This window comes from Chiloscyllium plagiosum, chromosome 7 (assembly GCF_004010195.1).
Source record: "Chiloscyllium plagiosum isolate BGI_BamShark_2017 chromosome 7, ASM401019v2, whole genome shotgun sequence".
Lineage (NCBI taxonomy): Eukaryota > Metazoa > Chordata > Chondrichthyes > Orectolobiformes > Hemiscylliidae > Chiloscyllium > Chiloscyllium plagiosum.
The window spans coordinates 51019703-51030515 of NC_057716.1; the positions used below are offsets into that span (position 1 = coordinate 51019703).

General features: G+C 36.6%; 1 protein-coding gene across 4 annotated transcripts in view; it reads left to right on the forward strand.

Moving 5' to 3' along the window:
- Positions 1 to 10813, forward strand: part of myo3b (myosin IIIB) — a 577679-nt gene extending 566866 nt beyond the window's left edge. For all 4 annotated transcript variants that reach the window (XM_043693701.1, XM_043693698.1, XM_043693699.1 and 1 more), the window contains one exon: positions 10088 to 10813. The gene's annotated coding sequence lies outside the window, so the exon portion shown is untranslated. The remainder of the gene's footprint in view (positions 1 to 10087) is intronic.

A 10813-nucleotide genomic window follows, 5' to 3' on the forward strand; every position in this document is an offset into this window, starting at 1 on the left:
TGGAGTGGTGAACAATGACAGCTTTCTACTGAGACATGACATCAAAGGTCTGCTGAGCGGTTGCTAGAAATGCTGGTTTGTGGGAGATTTCATTGTAAATTCACAGATGTTTACTGTTATGAGATACTTTTTGCTATTCAAGTACATAGTATTCTGAAAAAGGTTATTATAAGACTGCCATAGTCCTGGACCAGATTATCCATGAAGAGTGATGTACAGCCAGCAGACCTGATTTGTACTGCTGCTACCTGTACATGCCTGCAGGTCATAGTAAGGTCAGCCACAAAGGAGTCCTGTTCATTTGTATTCCGACACAAGCGCAGTTTCTCTGTTTACAAAACACAATTTATAATGTTCGGAAAGTATGGACACTTTAATTTTTTAAAAAATTCCTAACAGACTGTGGGGAAATATCTAACTACAATTTCATAGTCATTTCAAATTCAACCTCTTAAAAAAAAGTCTCCTTGTTCACATTATTTGGTTTTAGTGCAGTCTGATGAGAACCTGACACCAAACTTATACGACTGTTTTTGTTGATCCACCCCTGAAATTGCTTACAATCAGTGTGAAAATGGCAGTATAACTAAAGCTGAACACAGATGTGCAGCCTGTGTTATTCAAAAGATTTAGGTAGTACAGGAACTATTTCATAATTGAACATAGATTATAGGTATAATCAAATCACGAACAGCTGTAACATATGGCATTTGCTGATCCCCAACAGGTGTTCTGGCTGTGAAAGTTTTTTAAAAAAATGCAAGTGATACATTAAAAACAAGATTCATATGGAAAACTCATATTTCACAAAACTGAAATCAAAATTGAATATTGTAATAAAAGTTCAATTACACTTGGTTTCAAATATCTTTCTTATTCCCTAAACTCATTTTGTTGATTGTAGTTGTATATGCAATGCACCCTCAAACAATTCATTTCCAAATGTTCCTACTTTCGCTTTTGACTGCAAGGTCATCCAAGGTCACATTAAATGTCTTGAAGTGATTGTTAACCAATCATTTCTGATTTCAAACCAGTCACATTACACTCACAGTAGAATAATGATCCTGGCAAGAAATCAGAGTACTTCTTGATTTATAAAGCAAGAACCAAGTAATCTTCATCTGCAAAACAATGTTTTATGCAGGAAGTCCTGCAAAATTGGTAGTCTATGATCTCCACATCTCTATAAAATCATAGTCGTTGTAGTTAAGGTTTTCATCCAGCTGAGAACTACTTTTAGAACAAAACAAAAGTTAGTTAAAAACCTCAACACATTTTAAGCCTGACAGTGCATTAACATTGGACTGAGATTTGTACTTATTTTAGAAATAAATATTTCCTTTCTTTGATTCCTTAAACATTAGTCAGAATTTACAATTAAGATAATTCAGTGCAAAACCTTCTGCCAGATGGGTGTATTTAGACTTGAGAATGAGGGACATAAATAAAGAGAACTAAGGAGCACAAATACAGACTTCTACTTTTAAACATTTACTACCATGGAATAAATCTATGGAGGAATTATTAGGTTTGGAGCAATTTGTTTGATTCCAAAACTGTAACTTTCCATCTTCCTTTCCTGAATTGAGTGGCTTTCAAGATGTTCCAGTTGAAATGACTGAAAAACAAGGACACAAACTGAAACAATGATGCAGAGAAAATGCAAACACTTTATTCTTTTATTTGTTATTAGAATCTAAGCCAGCTGGTAAGATTGAAATAAAGGCACATATATCTTTTCTTCGGTTGAGTGATTTTACTGACTTCCTCAGTTTCACCCCTCTAATCCCACCCTAAGTGTCTTTGCTGTTCCTATTTACACGTGCTTGGATAATTAATTGCCACCTCCTGTTTCTCTTAACCTTAAATTAAGACATTAACAAACCTTACCAAATGTGATTAACAAGACATTAGCATCATTTTTCATAACAATCTAATTGAATATACAAACTTTGCCAAAGAATTTTTATCTCAAATGGAATGTATTAGTAATGAACACTGAACATCCTGGTTAAAGATTAAATCTGAGAGTAATGAAAAATGTTCTCAGAAAGCATTTGTTCCTGGTAAGCATATCAAAAAAGAAGCTTAACAATTGGATGATTACATGAAAAACAAAAATGATTTTAACACCCTCAGAAGGATGACAAGTCTAAGGTTAAACATTAACATTTTATGATGTTGCTCGGCAACAATAAAATAACTACAGATTGGTTTTATGCCATAATTTTGTTCAAGTGCTCTTTTCAGAAGGGTTCTATGGTTTTCAGGAGCTAATGAGATTTGTAGAATTGGGATGGAGCTTCAACGACTTCTCCCTTCTATCTTTCAACCATTTTATGACTTTTCTTCAGCCAAACCTTTGATTAATGCCTTCAAATAGAGTGACCTGCTGTGCTTGCTCATTTTTCTGAATACGTTGCTGGACCATGCATGGTTCTTGTTCCTGATTTCTATGGGTTCCAGTTGCAGTGTATAATGAGTAGAAGGTCTGTAATGGGGACAAAATCCTTGATCACATGAAAAGAAAGGAAACTTGGAGGTTATGACAATTCATGTAACTTCTGTACTACTACCACCAATAGCTCAAAGGCTACACTGGGATCATGAGAAAGGGAAATATCCATATATAAAGAAATAACATAGACTGGTTTCAGTTTTAAGGAGTAATTTACCTGAACTGTTCAGTACTAATTGCTTATTTAGAATGTTTCTCAAAGAGTGTGTTTGGTTTATTTCAAATTAGGTACTTCTGCAAATACAAAATGGTGAGAATTTGGAACTTGCTACCAAATAGAGTGACTAAAGCAACTGACACAGATGCATTTAACAGGATCCTAGTAAGCTCATAAGGGAAAAACAATAGGAAAGTGATTAAGTAATTAATAGTGGCGGGGATGCTAGTCTGGAATATTGGATAAAATTGTCTGTTTTTTTTAGATTAGATTACTTACAGTGTGGAAACAGGCCCTTCGGCCCAACAAGTCCACACCGCCCCGCCGAAGCGCAACCCACCCATACCCCTACATTTACCCCTTACCTAACACTACGGGCAATTTAGCATAGCCAATTCACCTGACCTGCACATCTTTGGACTGTGGGAGGAAACCGGAGCACCCGGAGGAAACCCACGCAGACACGGGGAGAACGTGCAAACTCCACACAGTCAGTCGCCTGAGGCAGGAATTGAACCCGGGTCTCTGGTGCTGTGAGGCAGCAGTGCTAACCACTGTCATAAATTCTTTGTTATTCAAGAAGGATTGAAATCAGGATCATAGGATTGTAGTTTCAGCCTCCTGACATCATTTCTATATTTTTGTATACCACCTGATGAAGGAGCAGCACTCCAAAAGTTAGTGCTTCCAATTAAACATGTTGGACCTGGTGTTTGTGATTTTAACTTTGTATTTAATGCTCTCAAAACAAGCACAATACTTATTGTACTGCAATATTGTGTTTTTGAATCCAAATTCTACCACATAGTGAAATTTAACTCAATAATTCTGGTAATTTGTGGCACCAGGAAAATAACTGTAAAAGCTTTTAGAGTGTATTAAAACCCAATTGGTTTTCTAATCTCCATTCGGAAACTGAACCTGTCACTCATGTATGTTTTGGCTATGTCACTCCAATCTAACTATTTGTGGTTGGCTGCTAATAACCTCTAGAAGTGGCTTTCACCAATTTCTCAGACCAGCTGGGGATTGGCAATAACTGTGGCCTTGTCTCTGTCACCTCTATCCAGAAAACAAATAACCACAAATGGCATAGTAAGTAATGGATTATAGCAGATTAAATCCCAGGGCTGTGCTCTGTTGATTAACCTCAGCGAGAAGAGCAATCGGTGATGATAATTGGCTTCAATTTGACCCTTTCTTATCCAGTCCTGGTAGTGTGTGGTTGTGTGTGAGCTTCAGGTGAGGACAGGATTACATTGATGCATCCTTTAGTTAAACATCCTGATAATATAACACATGAGCAACTGTTTCTGAGATACCAGAGGGTTCTGGTTGCAAGTGGAACAAGCAAGTCAAATTTATCGAAAGGAAAGAAGGGAGGTTAATTTTACTTTAACCTATCATGCACAATAGCTTTATTTGAACAAACTTATTATTACTCAAATGAGCTGTCACCACATGTGACAGCTGTATACTGAATGCTAGTTTAAAACAGTTGAAGAGAGTTTTCAAATGCATTAATTTGCTGAAGAAGCACATCTGAAACAATGTAGAAAGAAGATTTTGCGAGTAAATTACCAACATATCAATATTTATACCAGTAATTATACACAGTTGTGTAGTTTAAAGGGAAACGCTTTGAATACTTCAATAGATTTGACTTTCACTTTTGCAACCTGCTCATGATGCTGCAATCTCATCCACTCGTTTGGACAGAGACCATGAGAGAATCTAAGGTTTTGTTTTCTCTCTGACTATTTTCATTCAATCTGCTAAGAACATTACAGGGTTGGTACTTTAGCTACCTAGATTTTTTTCCTTTATGACAATTTTTTTTTGTTCACTCATGGGACATAGGTGTCACTGTCTGGCCAGCATTTATTTTCCATAGCTAGTTGCCCTTGAGAAAGTGGTGATGAACTGCCTTCTTGAACCACTGCAGTCAACCTGCCTTAGGTTGACCTACAACGTTCTTAGTGAGGGAGTTCCAGGATGTTAACCCAGCAACTGAGAAGGAACGGCAATATATTTCTGAATCAGGACAGTAAGCAGCTTGGAGGGGAATGTGAAGTTGGTGGTGACACTAACATTTTCAGAACTGTAAGTAGGCACAAGCTCTAACTAGTATGTCTGGTCTTGAGCTGGTATTTTGGTAATTCTTAAAGGGATTGCCACAGGCCTTTCTAAACTACAACCCAAAATGTTGGCCTGGCTATTTATAGGGAGTCAGACAGGGTTAAGCAGAAGGCTGGAGATGAGGTGATCCTGCCAGATTATTGTTTGGATCTCATAATTTCTTTTTGGTTCATTTCCCATCCTACATCTGGCCAAATGAATAGGCGGACCAGTAGCTAATACTGAACAGGACCATAAGGGAACACAACCGACCGTAAGGGACCACAACGGACCATAAGGGAACACAGCTAGAGACACTTAGGGACAGTTCTTGGTAATCAGGAAAGTGCAGAGAAACTGTGATTAAGTGGGGAGTGGAGACAAGCCATAATCAGAGGCAGGGAGAAAAGCTGCAATGTGGATATGACAGGAGGAATCCCAATCAAGGGCAGGAAAGGAATCAAAGATGGGAAAGATCTAAGACTTCTATTATCGATCAGAGAGGGGCTCCCATTCCTCTGAGCCCAAAAGAAGTATTGACAAAGAAAATTATTCCCTGCAATGCCAGAAGCTGTTGTTCCCATTCTATTTGTCAGGTTTCCTGCCTGCTGAGAAATGGGGAGCCTCGTCCAATTATGTTAAGAAAATGTTTCACCTCTCCACAAGGTATTTGGGTGTCATGTTCTTATAGAGTGTTGGGGGAGGTGCATTTTGCATTCAATTCTTTAACACACTTGATCCTCTCCCGCCAATTGTCAGAAGATAATACTGAGGTCATTCATTTTTGTGGAGTAAGAAGCAGGATACTTTTAGGCCCCAAATTGCTTCCCTTCCCACACAATGTCAAACAAAGTTGGTTAGGCCTGCATTCTAAATAACATTAGGATATCTGCTTGGTACCTCCAGCTCTCCTGAATTAAGCTGATGCAGGCCAAAGGCAAATTTAGTTCAGTTTTCTGGCCTTTCTTTTCTGATACTCGAACCTGTATACTGCTAGTTTTTGTGTGCTTTGGTGTATTAATGAGTTTAGGCCCAATAGAATAAACCAAGACCATTAGATGCAAACAAATGGTATTTGGATTCCAAAGGCAAGACTTTATCTCAAACAGGAATTAAAATATTAGCTTTTACATCCAAAGTTTCCATGAAAGATGTGCAAGTGTATATAACTGGATAAGAGATTTTAGTCACATCACTTTTAGTCTGAATATTTCATTAGGGTCTGTAAATGTTTAAACATGTCATATTTATGCACATATAATTGAAATCAATGCATTTTCCAAATTCAATGGATTTATGCTATCTTCTGTCTTAACTTGGTTTATAACTTAAATTCCTTCACTGCAAAGAACAAAAGAATTAAACCAATCTTTTCTTAATGCCTGACAACTTACAGTTAATTTTTGATGGTGGTGTGTGGTGTTGTTACATGATTTAACCAAAGTGGAGTAAGCAACTTATTTGAGATTTTGTAGACTTTTCCTTCACGTGGGACGGATCTGAACTGAATGTAATTTTTTATGTTTTCTAAAATGGCTGCACAGATTTAATTCATGCCCTTGGCAATTTTAAATTACCAACCCATATTATACACATAGTTATCTGCTCCTACACAAAAAGGCAACAAAAAAAAACATCTTTTATTTGGAACCAAAGTGCTTAGAATTTCCTAGTTTCAAGCCAGAGTAGTGTTTTACCTCAAAATGTTATGCTTATTTAATAAAATAATTCAATATATGTATCTTAAGTATTGCACTGAAGTTGCAACTGCAAGACTCGGTAGACTACAGTCAATGTGCAGAAAATCACCATGATATCAGTGTAATTTGGAAAATATAAATTAATTTTTAACTCAAAATTCCTTCAGATTATATATAATAGCATATTTATAGAAAATTAGTTCTCCACTTTGCTAGAAAATATCAGGAGCTATCTACCAAGTGCAATGGTATGATTAGACAGTTAAACTGCCAAATAAATCTAGCAGTGTCTGTCATGAAACATTATATTTTCTTTTGTTCTTCCATTCTGTTTCAATACATTTTTGATTTTTAAAATTTGCTTTAATTTTTACAGATGCTATTTTTTCAGTATTTCGTCATGAGTCAATCTGTATCTTTATGTAGATTAAGTGAAATCCATGGGTCATTTAAATGAAAGTACAACACAATTTTGAATTAATGTATTGTGCTGTACAGTAGTGGGATGAGTAAATTCTTCTGATTATGACATGATTCCTGGTTGCAGTTAGAATATAGAACATACAACATTACAGGGAGTACAGGCTCTTCAGCCCTCGATGTTGCGCCGACCTGTGAAATTAATCTGATACCCATCTAACCTACACCATTCCATTATTATCCAAATGTATGTCCAATGCCCATTTAAATGCCCTTAATGTTGGCAAGTCTGCTACTGTTGCTGGCAGGCCGTTCCGTGCCCCTAATACTCCCTGATATCTGTCCTAAATCTATCACCCCCCAATTTAAAGCTATGTCCCCTCGTGTTAACCATCACCATCCGAGGAAAAAGGCTCTCACTGTCCACCCTATCTAACCCTCTGATTATCTTATACGTCTCGATTAAGTCACCTCTTAACCTTCTTCCCTCCAATGAAAACAGCCTCAGTTCCCTCAGCTTTTCCTCATAAGACTTCCCTTCCATACCAGGCAATGTCTTAGTAAATCTCCTCAGAACCCTTTCCAAAGCTTCCACATCCTTCCTATAATGCTGTAACCAGAACTGTACGCAATACTCCAGGTGCAGCTTTATCAGTGTCTTGTACAGCTGAAGCATGACCACGTGGCTCTGAAACTCAATACCCCTACCAATAAACGCCAACACACCATATGCCTTCTTAACAATCCTATCAACCTGAGTGGCAGCTTTCAGGGATTTATGCAACTGGACAACAAGATCTCTCTGTTCACCTACACTGCCAAGAATTTTACCATTAGCCCAATACTCTGCATTCCTGTTACTTATTCCGAAGTGAACTACCTCACACTTTTCCGCATTAAACTCCATTTGCCATTTCTCAGCCCAGCTCTGCAGCTTATCTATTTCCCTCTGTAACCCACAACATTCTTCGGCACTATCCACAACTCTGCCTATCTTAGTGTCATCCGCAAATTTACTAGCCCATCCTTCCATGCCAACATCCAGATCATTTATAAAAATGACAAACAACAGTGGCCCTCAAACAGATCCTTGTGGCACACCACTGGTAACTGAGCTCCAGGATTAACATTTCCCATCAATCACCACTCTCTGTCTTCTTTCAGCTAGCCAATTTCTGATTCAGTTGTGAAAGTAAAAGTGGGTGCTTTGTGAGGCTACTCATTTGCCATTGGAAGGGAAGGAAATTGACTCTTAGAGCATCCTGTGAACTTACACAGGAGTAGAAGTGGCAGATTTTTGGAAGCAACTTGGGGATCATCCTGATCACTGAGAATGAATTATTTCAGTGAAGACCTCCTTCCTTTTCAATCCATATGAGGTGGCTTAAATGATGCTGCTTGGAGTGACTATACTGAACAGTGTTTTGGGATTATCAAAATGATTCCAAATCATATTGTTAATCGTGCATTGTACACCAACTTTAATATTACAATGAAACATTGTGCACTCCAGTGCACCTCTTAAATTGATGTATAAACAGTAATTCATACAATTAAGCAAAGAAGATATTTAACATGCTTTCCTTTATTGATCAGAACATTGAATTTAGGAGTTGGGAGGTCATGTTGCGGTTGTACAGGACATTGGTTAGGCTACTTTTGGAATATTGTGTGCACTTCTGGTCTCTCCCCTATAGGAAAGATGTTGTGAAACTTAGAATCATAGTGAAACTTGAAATGGTTCAGAAAAGATTTACAAGGATGTTGCCAGGGTTGGAGGGTTTGTGCTATAGGGTGAGGCTGAATAGGCTGGGGCTATTTTCTATGGAGCGTCGGAGGCTGAGGAGTGACCTTTTGGATTGTGTATAAAATCATGAGGGGCATGCATAGGTTAAGTAGACAGCCAGATAAAGTGGTGGAGCACTGGTACAGTTACAACATTTAAATCACATCTGGACAGGTACATGAATAGGAAGGGTTTGGACCGATATGGGCCAAGTGCTGGCAAATGGGACTAGATTCATTTATGATATCTGGTCAGCATGGATGAGTTGGAGCGAACAGTCTGTTTCCGTGCTGTACATCTTTATGACTCTATGTCAGTTAAAGCAGTTGGGGATTTTATATCCAAACTGCTGATTTTACACATAAGTGTTTTCCATAGTTAGGATTCAAACTAAGTGAAATGAAGATTATTCTGTAACTTTTTAAAAAAATTCTAATTGGATATTCCTTTTAGAGGTAATGCTAGAAATCCATTTAATCATTGATTAGTTCTACAACCTGACTTATGTATGTGCATTCCACATATGATTGTATCAAGTCATGCTTGTCATGCTAAAATAACTACTAATTGATTTGAAAAGCAGGAAATAGGACCAGCCCTTACAAAAGCAAGTCTAAGTTGATTTCCTGAATCCAAATTCATGAAAACAATTTATTCCATTCAAATTCTGAAGTATAAGAGCAAATTAAAAATGCAATGATTCACTTAGCTAGTCAACAGTTATAATCATGTACTATTGTATGTATATGATGATTGATAGTGTGTCACTTAACGTATTTAAAATGACCCACAATTTTCACCAACCTTACTGGCATAGATATAGATTGATTCCATAAGTAACTAGTGTTTATAAAAGTCTGTACTCTTATCATATAGTAAAAAGCAAAATAAAATGCCTTGAAGTAGAATGGAGAAACAGCAATCCGCTTTCACATTTTCTTTGGTGTGGCAAGAAAGTTCAGATTCCATATTAAGCATTGCATTTGGAATAGGAATATATTTTCTATACTTCCATGCACTTACCTTAGGAAATTTATTGTGCCAATAAATTTTGTGTTGATGGTTCAAATCCTGATGTTTTTTTCATGTGAATTAGCCTAAAAAATTATGGATTATATCTATTGGTAGAACATATATAGATAGTTTTTAGCAAGCTGTCAAAGGTGTTACAACTTCATTATTAGTCTTATTTTAGATTTCCAATATAATTTATAGTAGAAGTGAATGAATGAATTGTAACACAACATTCTTACAAGATTATTTTTAAATTCTTTATTAAAATTGAATATAGTGGAGTCAGAAAATTCTTGAACTCTTGTCAAAGTATTTTTTGTTTATCTTTAAAGATGAGCTACCAAATGGTTTTGTTTCTCTTCTTTCCTCAGATCAACTTTTACCCATTTGCACTTGAAGCCAAGCAACATGAGCAAATTGTGCATTAGATGTTTAAGTAAGCTTGAACAGTTATCATGCAATTGTTGTATTGAATAGTAGGGAAACTGATGATTTTTGTGATAAATATTATGCTTTCATTTGGTGTTGAATTGGAATCCAGGGCCACATGCTACTCATTTTGTGCCACTCGTATAGAAGTAGTTTATTACTAACACTGTTTGTAACATGGGGTCAGGAATGAATCCCATAATTCAAATCACTAATTTTTTGTCTCATTTTGTGGTAACTTTGGATGAAAACAAAATACATTTAGAATCTATTTTCTTGTTGAATTTCATCACTTGGTGTATGCTAAGATCAAATGCATTGTCTATCCTATTCATATGGTAATCAAATCTGAACTACTTTTACAAAGCATTTTTGATTGAAATTAAACTTTGTGCAATAAATGTTCAAAGATTTTAATGTCAACAGTCATGTTTGTTATTAAATTGAAACATGCCTTGATTTACTCACCAGGTGAGTGATTTACTTTAATTAGCATGATGTGATGTAAAATATGTTGGCCGTCTCAGAGCATATTAGCATTGAACTTGAATTATAGTATTATTCCAATGAGTATGCATTTGTAGTCTATTGATGGTGTGAAAGCTGGTCGTACTAATCAATGTTTCAATAACAGCATCCAGTTCAATAAAATGATATATGCAATGATA